The sequence below is a fragment of the Parasteatoda tepidariorum genome, chromosome 9 (assembly GCF_043381705.1).
Source record: "Parasteatoda tepidariorum isolate YZ-2023 chromosome 9, CAS_Ptep_4.0, whole genome shotgun sequence".
Taxonomy (NCBI): domain Eukaryota; kingdom Metazoa; phylum Arthropoda; class Arachnida; order Araneae; family Theridiidae; genus Parasteatoda; species Parasteatoda tepidariorum.
The window spans coordinates 830,051-849,397 of record NC_092212.1 but is presented as its reverse complement, the minus strand read 5'-3'; positions in this window follow the sequence as shown (position 1 = coordinate 849,397).

The window sequence follows — 19,347 nt, the reverse complement described above, 5'->3', positions numbered from 1 at the left end:
ACTTGCCCGCTTTAGCAGTTTTGTCAAATATACATTTTATGCGCAATTTACGTAAAAGGAGATTTTTTCCACCATTTCAAATCGGTTTTCTTCAGTTTCAAATGCAATAAAATTAATTTTTTTTTAAAAAAATCCGAAAATTGACGAATGTGTAGTTTTTAATGAATGACACAAAACCAATTAATATCGCATATTTATATTGCTTTTTTTTTTTTTAGGAAAATTCCAGAGAAGTTCTAAAAATAATGACACGCCATTGCCTAATGAAGCGACCTCTTTATTCCCTATCTTTTATGAAAAAGTATTTGCTGTCGAATTATCTGAAGTTTGTTATATATATANTAATCCATTTCGGTCAAATCCGTGGCTAAAATTATGCGGAAAACAGGCAATTCATGTTTCTTTCTCTTTTCTATTTTATATACATATATATATTTTTTCTTTAATAAATAATTATTTTTTAAAATTCCTTAGTGTCAACTTCTTTGTATTATCCAGTATAACATTACCTTCCGCAAATCCATTTTCGGGCCCATCCTTGGTTGCTAACAAATCAAACGCACTTCAGTACTGCAGCAAGAACGCACTTTAATACAAAACTCCCCTAGTTACGCTTTCAGTTCAATTTACGCTTTTGTTTTCATTTTTTGCAATCTGGCGATCTCGTAACGAAAATATTTTAAATCATTCTTGAAAAATTTCCCGTTCATGTAAGTTCATTTGAATTCGCTACTCGCTTTATAGATTTCGTTTCACGTTTTATTCTGCTTTTTCTTTATATTTCATTTTCCGTTTTTACGTGATATTTTTACTTATTGTGTTCTATTTAATTTGTAGTAATTTTTTTGTAAATTTTTTTAGTGCTTCTCACACTATGGTATTGACATATTTTGCTTTGGCTATACTCATGCAATATTAGAAAGCACTTATTTGCGGATATAATCGTGTGAGCTGATGAAAAGATCTTTTATTTTAAGGATTTAAGGATTTTTTGTCCTTTTTTCCGGTTTTTTGTTATTTTCATTTTTATTATTGTTTTTCTTTTTTCCCCCTTTCTTCATTGCTCTGTAATTTTTCCCTTGTTTTCTCTACATTTTGAATTATTCATATATATATATATATACGCTTTAGAAATATTTCTTAGAGTTAAAAGTGTAGCAGACAGAAGTTTGCAGATTTTCAGAGGTTTGTCTTAATTCAATTTTGAGGGTGGACAGCAGAGAGGTTTTGATAAGATCAGGAATCGGGTACACATGATGACATGGGAGAATGGATAATAAGAGTACTTTAAAAAAAATATATAAATACTTCGTTACTAATTATTGAATATATCAACAGATGCAATTCGGAACATTGAGTAAAATTTAATTAAATCCGTACTTAAATGAAATTAGGCATTTTAGACATTAATTTGTATAACATAAGAATTAATTTGAAGTATATGGAAAGGAACTTCATACTATTTCATTGGATTTTTACAAACTGACATGGTATTGTGATAAATTAATGAGATTTCAGTAATACTTTTTCAACTAGTTATTTTTTTTGAAAACCAAATGAAAAATTTTATAATTTTTGTCGGTATTTTCAACCTATCAAAAGGTTTAATTTCCCTTTAAATTTAGATAATAGATAATGAGTGTTTTTTTCCGTTGCTTTTTTCCCCCGTGATTCGGTAACCATATCATGTGAGGTAAACAGATTGGATGGAAACTACATAAACTTTTTTTTATTCCCTTTGATTTTGTTACCAACCATTGTGACTGAATACTGCGTCATCTATTATTTGATGCTTAAAATACATTTCATAATCATTATGAACATTCATCTGATTAATAAATATAGCTCTGCAACTGGTATAGATTTGTCCTAGCTTCAACAAAATTATTTATAGTCCAATTATACGATTGTGATTATCGTCCGTGACTGCCCTTTTATATAAAAAAAGATGACGGTGTCCCTTTTGTATATTTTGTTTCTAATTCCAAGCAAAAATATATTTTGGCATTTTCTAATTATAAAAAGTTTTATTATATAATAGTTTTATTAATATTGATTTTGTAAGCTGAAGAAATTTATGATGAAAAACTGTTCCTTTTAGGTATAAATAACTTCAAATTTTTAAAAAAAAGTTTTATTTGGTAAACTTTAATTTTAACGCGGAAAAAGACAACTGTGTTTCATGTTGTATTTCATAAATATAAATTACTAAAAGGCTAAATACAATATTTTTCTAACCTCAATGAATACAAGAAAAAAAGTATGAAAATACGTTTAATAATAATTCAACGTCTATGGTTTAACTGCAGAATGCTATCTTAATTGAGTGATGCTGAACGATACTGAGAGTTCTAAGGTCGATAGTTTATGAACTCGAGTAAACCGAATCGAACTGAATTATGAAAGCTTTAATGTATAAAAATGATTCAGTGTGAATGAAATGGATAATTCCGGATTACTTTGAATAAATTTTTATTTACTCTAATTTTAAAAACATTCATTCTTATTTTATTTCTTATTTTTTTATCATCAAACTGTGACAGGACATGAACACCATAAATACATTTTGATATTGAATATATAAAAAATTGCCATAGATATTGTCTTCCAATAAGGATGACTGCTGCCATTACTAATAAATTCTAGGTTTGGTTCGGAAACATGCTCTTCGGCAAAAGTTAGTATATAATCTACTCTATGGATTGCATAACAATGTCTCCTCCTTTATAGAAATTTAAGGTGTTCTTAAGGTTCATTCATGGTTATTTGGAGGTCCTAGGGTGGATTTTTTTAAAATAACAGTCGTTGAACAGCCAACCCAACTTTTGAGTTTCGACCACCACTACTGTTCAACTCCGTAGCCTTGTCATTTTGAACATAATCCAGAAGGCAAGGAACTCCTGGATCAAATATTGGGGGAAATTTGTCTTCATGGAGGAATTTTTGATGTAACTAGCCCTCATTTGGGTTACGTGGAGAGCAGCACCACGAGAACCTCCCATCGTAAGCCTGACGGCAAGGAAACTCTAACCCATGATGTGTCTGCCGCTGAGGATATTTTCATGTCAGCCATGTGGTCGCTGCATACCAGACGCGGAATTCGATTCGTATCGACCAGCCGTCGCTGAGATTTGAACCCGGTTTACCTCATTGGAAAGCGAACGCTCAATTCTCTGCGCCTTCGCGGCTCCCTACGGTTGATTTGCGCTTTATTTCAAGTAAACTTCAAAACCAATCTTAAATTAATCTATAATCTAAGTCAAAGCAGTTGTTTCATTCGCACTTGAGGTTGTTTTGAGGTTGACAGAAATTTACTTCAGATCAACCAGCTTAGAGAGTTTGTTTTTGAGGTACACATGCCATTTTTTCTACACTTCCAGTAAATAAGTATATTTGAGGTAGTAATAATTTCAACCGATTTCAACTAAAAATATTGTTGAGCTGCATATGAGGTTGATTACCCGAGTTGTAAACGAGGTATAAATTAAGGTTTACTGATGAGGTTACTTTTGGCGTAAAACATAACCTTATTTTCGCCTTAGGTGTATTTTTTACACCTGTCAATCTCAAAACAACCTCAAAAACATCTTGTTTTTTTTTTGTAAGAGCTGTAAGTTGCTGCAATTGTGTGATGACTGCGATGTAAAACTGACGCGAAATTCCTCATTGTTTCTTTTTATTGTTCAATTTTTTAAGCAATGGTGGTTTTAAAATCCTTTACAATTAAATGAAGACGGTTTCTTCCATAAAATGATTTTTAAGAAGTTTAGGAAGTACTTATCTTTAAATCCGAGTTAAATTCGTACGGATTTATTGACGATTTTTATTATTAAACATTATTATTATTATTACGATTTTATTATTAAAAAAATTCCTGATTCAACAAAGGATATCAGTTAAACAGATTTCATAGTAAGCAAGTAAGCTCAATTATTAAATAGTTTTATTTGTTTTTTTTCTGATTAACATGGTATGGTATTTCATGACAATAAAATCAAAAACTGTCTATAAATCATTAACTTTTCGAATGAAAATAGTTTTAACTGAATCAAATAATAATAACTAGGGACGCGTTCCCACAATGCACTTCAATGATAAGGAGATTCGTCTTACTTTCTCTTTAGTTATTTTCCTCGAAAGAGGTCAGAAGGACGCTCTTAAACGATCGATTCTCTTTGCTCCTGGGCCTCCGTTTCCATGACAACGCTTCCTCTCTCTTCTACATCATCTATATTGGTGCTCATCTTTGTTTCTCTCTCTTCACTGAAGAGGGGGGAGGGGGAGGAAATGAAGTAAATGAACATTCTTCCTTTAGACCCCATAATAAATTGGATGGTCTCGCTTTCTGCCGTGTAATTGGGCGATCTTTTATAGGGGTGGGCGTGGCCAAGAGACGACAGCAGTTGACATTCGTGGAGATGGGGAGCGATGACAAAGAGGGGGGGGGGGGGAGATGATGAANNNAAAAAAAAAAAAAACAGATGAAGATCTAGGTAAATGGAAAATGGGTTTTGTTCTTTGTTTAAAGAATTATTGTACTCAGGAAAGAAAGGAAAAAAATGAAACTTCAACCTATGAAAAATGAGTTGTGAAAAAAGTTAATTTCGGTCAAAGTGAAGAATTTTTTCGTGAAGGATTCTTGCTTGGAATGATCTTCATACATAAACTGCAGAAAATAATGAGGAAAAAATTTTTTTTCTCTCCATATTCTAATGACAAAATTCTTTTTTTTCCCTCCAAAGTTAAAAAATAAATGACATTTTTAAATACAAAGAGCTGTCTTAGTTACAATAAAAAGGAATGAGAAACCGAAATGTCTAAAAAGTAACTAAAGGTATACGGTATACTTTCTCTCATTTTATACTTGTTCGAATGATAATGTAACATAAGAATGCTTTCGAGCTTTATTCGACTTATTCTGGTTAAAGCAAAACAGAAAGTAGAATTGAAAAAAAGTGTTAATTGCATAAAGAATTCTGATGCATTTTAATAGAAATTTTATAATGAATATTTTTTACTTGAAACAAATAAAAAAATATAATTAATGTTTTTTTACCATTTCCTCATTTTTTTAACAATGGAAATAAAATTATCCTTGAATTTGGCGTTGATTCAATTAATGAATAAACGAAATTGTTATAAAGTGGATGCCAGCCTAAATTCTTTTGAATTTATAATTATATGGTGAAATATGTTTTTTTTTACCGATTTTTTTAAATATTGGGGGAAAGTTTGCCTTTGTGAAGAACTTTTTGATGAAACTAACCCGTATTTGCGTCACACGGAGAGGAAAACCACGAAAACCTACCACTGTCAGCCTGATGGCAAAGGGACTCTAACCCATGATCCGTATACCACAGAGGATATTTAACGTCAGCACTGTGTTAGTCATTCTCATCAAAACAGAGGGAAAAACAAGAACCGAAAATAGTTCCTGAAAAAATTTTAAAATGGCTAATGTAAAACTCAAATATAATTGCAGTTCAATTTAAAAATTGCATAAATTTTTACGGTCATGTTCATTCACGGTCTTGAGCTCGATTTCAACGTAAATTAATACTTATTCGAAAATATTTAAATACTCAAAAAATGTGTTTTAATTTCATGCTGAATAGAGCGTTCATGTACATTTAAAGGAGTTGAGATAAATCTGAACTTCAGTAAATGAGGATAAAGCTTACCTCATGCTTCTACTCTATTCATCAATTATATTTCTCAATCTTGGTCGATACGAATTTCGCATCCAGTTCTCACAGTGATGACGTAAAAGATCCTCAGTTGTAGACGGATCATGGGTTAGAATTCCCTTAAAAATCAGGCTAACCGTGAGAGGTTTTCCTTTCCATGTAACTCAAAGGAGGGTTAGTTCCATCATAAAGTCCTTCACGAAGGCAAATTTTTCAAATATTTTATCCAAGGGTTCTCTTGTCTTCTGGCTTGGGTTCAAAATGACAAGGTTACGAAGTTGAACATAAGTAGTCGTAAACCCAAAACTTGGGTCGGCTGTTCAGCGACTGTTACAAAATGCTCAAAATTCTGTTCACGTAAGTTGTCATGAAAAGGCACACATATATTCAGTTGCTTTATAAGGATAATTATATTTTAATTTTTAAATATCTGTAACTGTATTGAAATTTTCGAAATAGATAAATTATATCCGCTTCGGTTGGTTTTGTTACGCCTTTTTCGAATTTGTATAAATAATCTTATTGTGAAGTGTATGTCTTTAATTAACGAACTAATTCTATTTTTAGAAATAACGAATTAATATATTCTAAATTAATGATTCTTGCTTTCTATTGCATCACAAAAATAACTTGTATCATATCTTACTTAGTATTACTGAATACTAAAAACATGGAGAGTACTGTAAAAGAACATTCTTGGTGTATCCAAGATACCATTTTGGTTTAAAGTAGTTGACACCATTTTTTAACGTTGACTGTATTACAATTAATATTAAAAGTGAACTTAATTTAGGCTGAGCTGGAAAGATTGATCAAAATCTTGAAATGGCTTATTTCAGTACAATTCAAAATTCCTTCATTTTATTGTATTATTTTTGTACAATTTAACGAATAGTGTCAAAATTGGAACCTAGAAATAGTTAACGGCTGTAAGAAGTTAAAATATTTTGTGCAGACAAAAAAGAAAAAAAAAATGATTTAGGCGCATTTATTTTCTTTGGAGAAAAATACATCGAATTATGTTAGAATAAATTTGCTTTGATGGATTTCTCCCGCAATATAGCGTCCTCTTTCTTTTATTTTTAAAAGCATTTAAACATTCATATGGCTATGTCGTATTTCCTGAAATCATGTCCATCATTTTTATTTTAACACTTTCATTGAATAGCGGGCCCAATTTTTTGAGTTTATGACTACCGATGTTTAACTCCGTAACCTTGAAATTTTTATCCCGTCTCAGAAGACAAGGTAACTCCTGGATAAAACATTGGGAGAAATTTGCCTGCGTTAAGGAAATTTTTATGGAACTAACCTGCATTCGCGTTAATGTAGAGAAAACCACGCAAACATCCCATGGTTAGCCTGACGACAAGGGGACTCTAACCCATGATCCGTCTCTCACTGACAATATTTTACGTCAACACAGTGGTCGGTGCGAGCCGAGTCACCTCATTGGAAGGCGAACGCTCTATCTCCTGAGCCTCCACGGCTCGAAGTCCAACATTGTTATCGACAGAAAAAAAAAATATACAAACGCTTTTTTTCAAGACCGCAATCCAAAACTTAGCCGAATTGAAAGTAATAGTCGTTCGAATGCAATTAAATATTATTTTGAAAATTAATCAATATGCAATTAAGTTTGGTTTACGGAACTTCTTATTTTCCATAATTTCTAAATTACACAATTAATGACTCTTTAAAAGATTGAAGAATTTCGTCAGTTTCAATAATTGCACTTTGATACAATAATCTTTATTCAACTCGTGAGTTCTTATAAAAATTGCATTAAAAGAATCACTTTGTTAATATTAACAAAATGAATCCCTACACTCTAAAACATTTCAGAGTATCTACACACAAATGGTCTTTCCCTCAATGCTCTACTACATCAAGCATCACAGCTGTAAAGCAGACACCACTATTTTTTTTTATTCAGTAACACTAATATTTACAATTACAGTGAGATAAAATACGCGTAAGAGTCAGTAAAGTTATTTTTATGATATAATATAAAGCTAGAATACTTATTTTAATGATTCACATACACCACTTTTATTAAAATTAATGTTTATTCAAACAAACCCACAATACAGTGAGAATAGGAATATAAATTTGAACTAGTCTTAACAAATAGAAGTGCAATAAAAGATTATTTAATACAATCGGCAGATTTATATAAATAATATGGATAAACATAAACATCTTTATTATAAAACTAAGAACATACCTGTCTTTTATAACAGTTTACATGAACAGTTTGTCAACACAATCTGACAAAAATACCGAAATTCTTAGGAAAAAAATCGACTATGATCTTCTATAAGTACTGGGGTCAATATCTTCGATATCCATTATCACAGATCAAAAATGAAAAAAGCTCATATTCAAGCAAAAATAATGTAAATAATTGAGTAAACTCACCTATTATTTATCTTCTAGTATAGGTCGCTACTTACAAGCAAATATCGCTTTTAACAAGTAATATTAAGCCGGGAAAGCCAGGTGTGCAGGACGCTGGACTGTGAATCCAGGCGGCCGAAGAATCCCCGTTTAGTGAATGCTGAAGGCTGCACGTTAAATCTGTCAGCTCACAAAGTCCACCCTGTCCCCGTAACAAATCAATACCGTTGGAGATGCATCGTTCTCTGGTTCAGGTCAAAATTATAATTTGTGGATGAATGAATGGATGTATTAATGAGTTAGTCTTATAAACGGATGTGACGTATGGGTGTGGCAAAAATATAATTCTTGACCATAGATGGCACCACTGGAAAACAAGAGCAATCGCAACCCAAACGACAACAACAATCGAAAGGAAAGTATATGCATGCAAAGTACTTCTACGCCATATAAACTCTTAAGACACGGGAGAAGAGACCATTTCTTAATCTCTTTTCATGTTAAAACTACATATTACACTCAACATTGGAAGGAGGTTCTTTCCTCCCTACAAACCATAAACATTTTTTGCTTGTTCAAAATTGAAAGCCTTTTGTTGACCACAGGGTTTTCCTTTTTGACATCTTAATATTCAATTCAATATTCATTGTTACTAACGACGACAAAAACACTTCATTTTTTTTCCTTAAAAAAATTCCGATCTGTAGACAGTCTACTCTGCAGATACGTATTTTAAATCAATATAGTTCTTCAAAGTAAAAGAAAAAGTAGTATATGTGTATTTTAACAGTTAATTATGTTATATAACAAGACCAATAGTGTGAATTGTCATTGTTCCAAACCTGCTTTCTTGAATTGTCATTGTATAGGATAATGTCATTGTAACTGTGTTCTTTTTAATGATGTACCGAATTTGATACCCACACTTATGTATGCAGGTTTAGTATAGAGTGCATAAATCACATCTCGTCTCTAGCATTCATTTTTAAGCATTCGAAACTGAGAGTAAGCTTTAACTCATATTTTTTTCCTCTTTTTTTTTGTATGATGTTGTCATCTATAAATATATCCCACAAGTACTTAAATTCTACAATATCGTGGTAAATAAGGAATGTAAAGAAGAATAACTTTTTAAAGGAACAGGTGGTAGCGTTTCTAAAAATCTCCACTTTATAATCATATTAACAACATTTTCAAAATTCTTATTCTACAAGCAGGAAAGGATAAAAACTTAAAAGGGGAGCTTTTTAATACGAATTTTTTTTTTTCAATTTGGCAACCTTTTCCCGGGAGATTGTTTATCCTTCCAAGGAGCAGACTAAGCGAGCGTCTTTTCCTGCAACGTTGGCTTGCTTCAGAATTTTTATTCCGCTAATTTTTTTTTAGAGCTCGTGTTGAAAATTAATGACCCTTTGGAAATGATGTAATACTCCCTTTCTCAGCCGTTCTCCTCACAAAGTTTTCAGAATGAGAAAGTGCAAGAAAAAATAATTTTTTTTTCCTTACTCGAATGTGTTTTTTTTTTCACCTCGTTTTTCAAGAACTGGGTGTGAAAAGTTAATGTATCAGTTGTTGTGAACTTCGTAAACTTTAAACACTAACCGTTACAATCTACAGCTACCATAATTTACGACACCATTCATGCTTTTTTGACGAGACCTTCAAAAAACGAATTGAGTAGGATTTGAACGAATCACGAAAAAAAAGGGCACCGGAAAAAAGCACCAATTAATTATTATATAAATGTAGCATCCGATTAGATTTAGGCCATTAAATCCGAATTCAATGTATTTAAATAATAATTCGATCATAATTGGAAATTTTTTAAAAAATGAATACCTTATTAAATTAATTACCTCAATACAAAATTTATTTTGATGTTGTCAGAACTGAACTTGTAACACTCTATATTTTTTAAATTGAAAATACAATATATATTTCATTTTATAACCGTCGTTGAATAGTCTACCCAATTTTTGGGTTTACAACTACTAATGTTTAACTACGTAGCCATGTCATTTTGAACCCAATCCAGAAGACAAGGGAACTCCTGGATTAAGTATTGAGAGAAATTTGCCTTCGTGGATGACTTTTTGATGGAATTAACCCGCATTTGCGTTACATGCAGAGGAAGACAACGAGAGCCTCCCACGGTTAGCCTGATTGCAAAAGGACTCTAGCCCATGATCCCTCTACCACCGAGAATGAATATTTCAAGTCAGCACTTTAGTCGATGCAAAGCAGATGCGGATTCTTATCGACCAGCTATAGTTGGGATTCGAACCCGGTTCACCTCATTGGAAGGCGAACACTTCCCTGAGCCATCAGGGCTCAGATGCAGGATATAATGTACTTTGTGTGAAGTAAGAAATAAACCGAATATTTTTTAGTGAAAGAATGTAAAACACGTCAATTAAAGGAATTCATTTTAGACAGGCTAGACTTACTCGAAATAGATTGAAAAGAATAGGTGATAACATCAACAAATGTCACGTTTCAGCAGCCAATCAAGAAGCGAAACACACGTTGATATCTATAAATTATTTAATTAAAATAGATTTTTGATAGCCAATTAGTTCCAATTTACTTTTTAAGCTTAGGCGAACTAATTTTTGCTGCTTAAAATTTTATTTCTCCTTAATATTTAAACTCGGGATGTAAGACTTAACTGATCCAGGCCTTAAATGTGAGTAGATATAATTTTACGTTTAATACGTCTAACCGCCGTTGGGGCCCGACTTTTATCCATTGAAAATTTGAGTTTAAAAAAGAAGTCGAAAATAATAATGTTTCTAATATTTGACAACAAAAAGTTTCAGAATTATAGTTATATTCAATAATTTTATACGTCTTGAAACTGAAATACAGCTTAGACGATAAAAATTGAGAATATATATGTTTGAAATTACTCCTGAGAGTTCATTACTTTACGTTTTGATAACTTATGCTGGTCCGCGTTTTTACTTTAGAATTGAAACTATGAGCTAAGTAAACTTTGGTTTTGTATTTCATTTTTTTTCGAGATTTTTCAGCTTCTTTTTATTCTGTTTTTTTATATGATATGGTTTCTATGAGAATGCAACATTGAAAAAATGAGGAAAAACATTCTTCATGATTGCATCTCAAAGTAGAGGAAAAGAAACTATCGCCAAATGATCCCGAAGAAATTAGGAATCTGTAACAAAAAAAGTCAAGATAATCGGCGAAACAGTTCAAAAGAAATTAGGGAAAGATTTATCTGTTAAAGTGGTTTTCAGCAATGGGATTATTTAGCTGATATTGCGCTCCAACAAAGTGTCGTAGAAAAGTGCTAAATGTTTACTAACTATCCCATGAAAATTTGCAAACTGTTTAGGAAAAACGAGATCGTTATTTTGGTTCTCGAGTAATTAGCGAACGGCAGTCTTGTTATGCTTTTAGTGAGTGATACCGGATTGCGTGGACAGCAGACAAACTCTGAATGATAATATCATTTGTCAGGACCTGATATATTAGTGGTCTTTGTTAGTTGACTAATTCACGGCCTCTGTGTTGATAAGTTTGCTTCAGTGATGGCTCAGGGTATAGAGCATTCGTCTTCCAATGAAGTGAACCGGGTTCGAATCCCAGCGATGGATGGTTGATATGAATTTCGCATCCAGCTTGTTCCGACTAGAGCGCTGACGTAAAATATCTTCAGTGGTAGAGGGATCATGGGTTAGAGTCTCTTTGCAGTTAGGTTAACCTTGGAACTTTTCGCGGTTTTCCTCTAAATGTAACTCAAATGTGGGTTAGTTTCATCAAAAAGTACTTTACGAGGACAAATTTCTCTCAATACGTGATCCAGAAGTTCCATTGTCATCTGGATTGGGTTCAAAATGACAAGGCTACGGAGTTGAACATTAGTAGTCGTAAACCCATAAAATTGAGTCGGCTGTTCAACGACGGTTATAAAATAAAATAAAATACCGACTCTCAAAGATATTTTATATAGAAATTCAAGCAAAAACAAAATAATGAAAGTAATCTCGGTTTTGTAGAATTTCAAACTGAACTGCCTTCAACATACTCAATAGCTTTTGAATGCACAAATGGCAATGTTTTNAAAGTGGTTTTCAGCAATGGGATTATTTAGCTGATATTGCGCTCCAACAATGTGTCGTAGAAAAGTGATAAACGTTTACAAACTATCCCATAAAAATTTGCAAACTGTATAGGAAAAACAAAATCTTTATTTTGGTTCTCGAGTAATTAGCGAACGACAGTCTTGTTATGCTTTTAGTGAGTGATACCGGATTGCGTGGACAACAAACAAACCTTGAATGATAATATTATTAGTCAGCACCTGATATATTAGTGGTCTTTGTTAGTTGACGTCTGTGTTGATAAGTCACTATGTCAGTGATGGCTCAGGGTATAGAGCATTCGAATCCCAGCGATGGATGGTTGATACGAAATTCGCATCCAGCTTGCACCGACTAGAGCGCTGACGTAAAACATCTTCAGTGGTAGAGGGATCATGGGTTAGAGTCTCTTTGCAGTTAGGTTAACCTAGGGACTTTTCGCGGTTTTCCTCTAAATGTAACTCAAATGCGGGTTAGTTCCATCAAAAAGTACTTTACGAAGACAAATTTCTCTCAATACGTGATCCAGGAGTTCGCTTGTCTTCTGGATTATGTTGAAAATTACAAGGCTACGGCGTCGAACATTAGTAGTCCTAAACTAAAAATTGAGTAGGCTTCTCAACGACGGTTATAAAATAAAATAAAACTAGCCATATTTATTGGTCATTGCGAAAATTAATTATAGTTCAGGTTATTATACGATTACTGAAAATTCATACCTCAAACAGTAGGAATTTAGTCCAATAATATCACTATTCTGTTACGGTTCAATAACCTCTGCTGCGACAGTGAACACCAACGAGGAAATATAAATTTGGGTGTTTAGACTGTTTAGAAAACTGGATATTTGAAATTCACTTAGTTCCAAAATTAAGCATAAAAACATTTGTAGATGTCGCTTTTGTGTCAAAATGTTTACGAAAGTCACAGTCAAATGTTTATCTGCTGTCATAACAAAGTGGCTTCGATTCATGATAGAATTTTTAATTGTCCGTGAAAATGTTTCAGTTGTTTTATTTCAACTAACTTTTCAAACTTTATATAAAATTCTTTAGTTCCCCAGTAGAAAATATGCAAATGGTATATTTCTCTCTTTTTTTGTTTGTATTTAACTGGCTCTTTAAATCGTCGATCGTTATTGGAAATATCAGGTATTCTGAGAATTATACATAGAATAACAGTAAATGGCATATATATTTATTTTTTGGGTGTATTTTTGCTTTGATGTGGCAAGGTCTCAATCATTTGATTTGGCAAGGCCCAATATTTTTCTTTATGACCATGAGAGAAATGTGTGATCTAAGCATTCGAATTTGTCGGCCAGGTGGCCGAGTGGTTAGCGTGCCGGACTGCGAAGCTAATGGCTGCGGGTTCGAATCCCGCTCTGGGCATGGATGTTTCTCTCTCTCTCTGTTGTCTTCTGATGTGTGAATGTATGAATGTGGCCCACCCTATGAACGGGTATTTGTGGCAGTGTGGCGTGGGTAATGTTGCTCGCCTCCGTGACTTTGGTTCACAGGTGCCCACTGGGTAACGATAAATGAGCAACACTTCCGGTATCTTCTAAGAGGAAGAACGAAATGTTCAGTGCCTGCCGTTATTAAAAAAAAAAAGCATTCGAATTTAAAATATTCTGAAAAAATAATGAAGCGTTTACTGAAAATAGAAATTTCAAAATGCAATACCAGTTTTGACACAGAAAATTTTAAAAAGTTGCTTCATTTTGCCAGAAATCTTGTTTTGAACAAAAGTAACGAAGCCGTGAGTCCCGATATTTCTCCAGGAGTGTTACCAGATGTTTTGTAATGACCTCTCTCAATATGTATTTTTAGAATCCTTCTGAACTGTATATATATATATATATCTATATATATCTATATCTACCTATATATATATACATATATATATATATATATTTATGCAGCCTGAGTTGAATGGTTTGCTACATTTATGTCATTACTAACGAGATGCTATTCTTGCAGTTCTCTTTATTCTATCTTTCGCCAAGAAAAGCGCGACTTTTAAGAAGAATGTTTTGAAAAAGAGTTTGAATGAGATAAAAAGGAAAGAGTTATGCAAAAGATTTCTCTTCCTTCAATCGTGTGATGAGTGAGCGACAGGAGTGAATGTCACGCATTCAAAAAATTCTCATCCTTACATCATCGGCGACAGTCACAGTTGAAGAATGACTTCATATCAATTAACATATTTGGCATAACAAGGGACGAAATAAAATTCATTCAGACATATACACACTCAAAAGAAAAAAGAAAACATGAGGGTGGTATACATTACCAAATGACATCTGAAATTTTCAGGACACGATACGTAATAAAATGAAAGACAAGCTTACAAGTGAAGTTAGGATTGATACACGCAATAAAATGAATGCTTCCAAGATGAGGGGAGTGGGGACAGCAGGGATGTTGCTGAAGGAGGAGGAGGAGGTCGGCCGTTAATTAATTTTATATTGAACCTCCTTTTTTCACACATGGTGTATCGGATGTCCGGTGTGACGTTTATCAAAAAACCGTGGGAAAAATTTGGCTGCTATTTTGGCGAGCGAATAAGAGAAAGTTTTTTTTTCCAAACGTAACACAAATATATTAGAATATTTTATCATCACTGATCCAACTATTCAATTTGAGACATTATCCATCCCGCAGTGGATGGATCGTAAAGACACGGCATCACTGGTTGCGGTCACTAGGCGGATGGGTGATTACTTTGATAAGCCTGCGTAGGGACAGAGGGTGCGCGGTATCAGTCCTCGTTAAACTGCTCTTCTGTTAGGGTAGAAAAGAGCCTATTTAAGATTGCAATGCAAAACTCAAGTTCGAGTTCATCGTAAATGCAATTCGATTGTAATTTCAAACTGGAGAATTCATATCGAAATAAGTGTTTGGTTTAAAGAATATCGTTATTCCTTTCTTTTAATATAGTAAATCTGATCAGATAATCGACAAAATACCCACGATGTTACGTCACCAAAATCTCTTCTGATTACAACCTATTCTGCAGAAAACTCCCACTTTGAACTAATATGGGACCCCATGCTAGCTAACTACGCTAATTATTGACAAAATAATTTAGTAATGATATCGAAATATTTATCCTGCTTTCGTTAATTTGTAATTAGATACTTAAAATAACCTAAAGAGTGTTTCGAAAGCTTTTTCAACATTACCAATATATATTTTTAGCAAATCCATCTACAGATTATTGCATCCCAAATAAGTGAATTCAAATTCACATAAATATCATCAATACGTAGTCAGAAAATCATTGAAATGATATCGAAATGATTTTGTCAACGATCTTTATAGAATGGTTAATTCATATTTAAAAAGACGTTAAGCGCTAATGACTTATTTCGAAAGTCCTTAAAATATTTATTTTTACCAGCGTTGAATAGCCTACTCATTTTTGTGAGCTTACCACAATCAATGCTCAATCCTGGATCAAACATTGGGATAAGCTAGACTTATTGTAGGACGTTTCGATTGAATTAAATACCATTCACGTTACATGATGAAGAAAACCTAGAAAACATTTCTATAGTTAGCCCAACGACAAGGTAATTCTTACCCACGAATCATCTACAACTAAAGATATTTTACATCAGCACTGACAACGATGCAAGTCGAAAGCTGAATTCGCATCGATCAGCCATCGCTGAGATTCGAACATGGGTCGCCTAAATTGGGATTCTCTATCACCTGAGCCACCACAGCTTTCTTCAGAGCAATATCGATATTAATTGACAAAGTAGTCAGCAACTGATGAAATATTAAAAAATAACGAAAGTCAAGCAAAAGTAAATTATTTAGTCGTCTAGAATATAAATTCTTAAAATTATCATCAATATATATTTAGAAAATCCTTGAAATTATATAAAAACATTAAGCCAGTTGTCCTATTAATCTATAAATCCAAGGTTATTTACTGGTCATGACCTTTTTACTTGACCTTCATTCCAACTTTTCAATGACTGTTGAACTAGCAATTTTCAGATACATTTTTTCAAACAAATGAGATTTTAAGGAATAGGAATAAGTTTTTAAAAAAAGTGTTCGTTAGCGATCCAGTAAAAGAAATTTTTGTTTCAGACGGTAGACACTGTGAATTCGAAATCACTTAACTAGCGCAAACAATGATAACAATGATTTTTGTTCTTCATAACCGAGTGTATAAAATGAGTTCATATAAAGAAAATGACATAAGCTGTAAGACTCATGATCTGATAAAACATTGATATTTGTGCATTCAAAAGCTATTGAGTATGTTGAAGGCAGTTCAGTTTGAAATTCTACAAAACCGAGATGACTTTCATTGTTTTGCTTTAGCTTGAATTTCTATATAAAATATCTTTGAGAGTCGGTATTTTATTTTATTTTATAACCGTCGATGAACAGCCGACCCAATTTTATGGGTTTACGACTACTAATGTTCAACTNGAGATTACTTTCATTGTTTTGTTTTTGCTTGAATTTCAATATAAAATATCTTTGAGAGTCGGTATTTTATTTTATTTTATTACTGTCGTTGAACAGCCGACCCAATTTTATGGATTTACGACTACTAATGTTCAACTCCGTAGCCTTGTCATTTTGAACCCAATCCAGAAGACAATGGAACTTCTGGATCGAGTTTTGCGAGAAATTTGCCTTCGTGGCGAACTTTTTGATGGAGCTAACCCGCATTTGGGTTACATAGAGAGGAAAACCACGAGAACCTACCACGGTTAGCCTGTCGGCAAAGGGACTCTAGCCCATGATCCGTCTACCACTGAGGATATTTCACTTTAGCACTGTGGTCGGTACAAGCCGGATTCGGAATTCGTATCGACTGGGATTCGAACCCGGTTCGCCTCATTGAAAGACGAACGCTCTATTCCCTGAGCCATCGCGACTCTGAGAGTAGGTATTGTCACAAAATATTGCTTGTTGTTGTCATCGGTCATTAAGGAAGAGGGGGTGCGATTGTTCTTGTTTTCCAGTGGCACCATCTATGGCCAAGAATTCCAGTTCTGAGATACACCTATGCGTGACACCTGTTTTAGAGGGTGGACCCATTCATACATCCATTCATTCATCCACAAAACATAATTTTGACCTGAACCAGAGAACGATCCATCTCCAATTCAATCTCCCAGAAATACAATTTGTTTTGGGAACATGGAGGACTTTGTGACTCGACAAATTCAACTTGCACCGGTCACTATTTATTTATACGGGAAACCGATATTTGCATGTAAGAAGCGAGTTATGCTTCAATGGACCTAACCTTGTACCAGCCAAGTGTTTCCAATTTCTTTTTTAAACTTATGTTCTTCATTAAATAAGAACTTGTTATAAGAGAGTTCAATTGCATTTAAAAAATGCGACCCATTTTGGAAGTCCTTAAAATATTATCAGTCAGCATTTTCTGTCAACAACTGACGAAACATTGTATCCCGACTGAAATCAAACCGACTTATGATCAACAAGTTTCATCCAAATGCAATTTTCACCGCCAAATGTGGGATCTTTCCAATGTTAGAGTAACCTTCTTTTCCACTCAGCCCTTTTTGAAGGATCGGGGAGAGATCGGAAAGCAACGTTTAGCCGGAAAGCTGAGACACGTGACCTTTTGATACACGCCGCTCCCTCCCCTTCCCCGTGTCTCTCAATGACACTTGAAGAAGATAGGGGGGAGAAGAGACGGTGAGGATCTGCTCTTCGGCATCGACTTTAAGGATATCGGCATCATTTGTTTTTTATGGAAGATGAGAAGGATGAAATGAAACGGTGAGGTCACCATGGCAACGCTCCGAACTCTCCTAAAAAGTAAGAAGCTGTCGTAAAATGGGCAGATATCGAATTTTATGAGAATACTTTTACTGCCGCTTCTTTTCTCACCGAAATATGTCGTCCTTTAGCCCCACTAGAACGAAATTTATTCACTTAAACCAAACTTTGAAATGTAAAAGATACCGAGTTTTTTTTTTTTTTGCTCTATCCTATTAACTATACTCTAATACCATTTATTAATTTTGGAAAAGCGACATGAGTAAAAATCATTTTTTGCTATCCTATTAACTATACTCTAATACCATTTATTAATTTTGGAATAGCGACATGAGTAAAAATTATTTTTTGCTATCCTATTAACTATACTCTAATAGCATTTATTGATTTTGGAATAGCGACATGAGTAAAAGTTATTTTTTGCTATCCTATTAACTATACTCTATTACCATTTATTAATTTTGGAATAGCAACATGAGTGAATAAAACATGGCGGAACGCAATGGATCCATCTCTTTTTCTGCTTTTACAGTCGGGTAAATGGACAAAATATACTTTTAATTTTGTATTTCGAGCTCTGCAAATCCGACCGCACCCCATTTCGTCATTATACGTCCTTTGAAAATACACAAAAGGAATAAATTAAAAATAAAAACTATATTTTTACAAGTGCTGGAAATATAATGAAAACTCTTTAAAATTCAACCCTATTAATGAACTTTTCTGATATGAACTCCAAAGAACGACATAAATGAAGGCGCAAAAACTAAGGTTAGTGGGGTGAAATTATTCAAAATAAGAAATCATACCAAATTTCGATATACAGCTGTGTGATTAAAAACATTCTCTCTAGTAAGCAGCGAAAACTAAAATTCGATGATGAATTTCTCCTTTCCAAATCATTCTATAAATTCGTATCTAATAAAATCACCAACTAAGAGTTTAAGAATTTTAAGTGTTATAATCGTTTCAAATATAAAGTGTACCATACGGTACTTGCATTTATCCATTTCACTTTTCTACCTAGACAAGTGAGGCATTCTATAGTATGGGAAAAAAAAGCATTGGAAAAAAAGTGTATAAGTTCCTCATGAATTGAACATTTAATTCGATTCGGGCCTTCGACTGAGAATATTCTGTAAATTGAATATTGATTCATTGGAAGTTTTAAATAATATCTAAAAATTAATTTGAAGGAGCTTCATAACTATTTAAAAATAAATTATTAGGATTTTTAAATTGTATCACATTTCAATTAGTTATTGTGATATAATGCTTTTTTTAACTTTTTATTTTCTTAAAAAAATATTAAATAATTCATTATTTTTGTTCATATTTTTAACTTATCTTAAGTCCCTGAGAGACTAA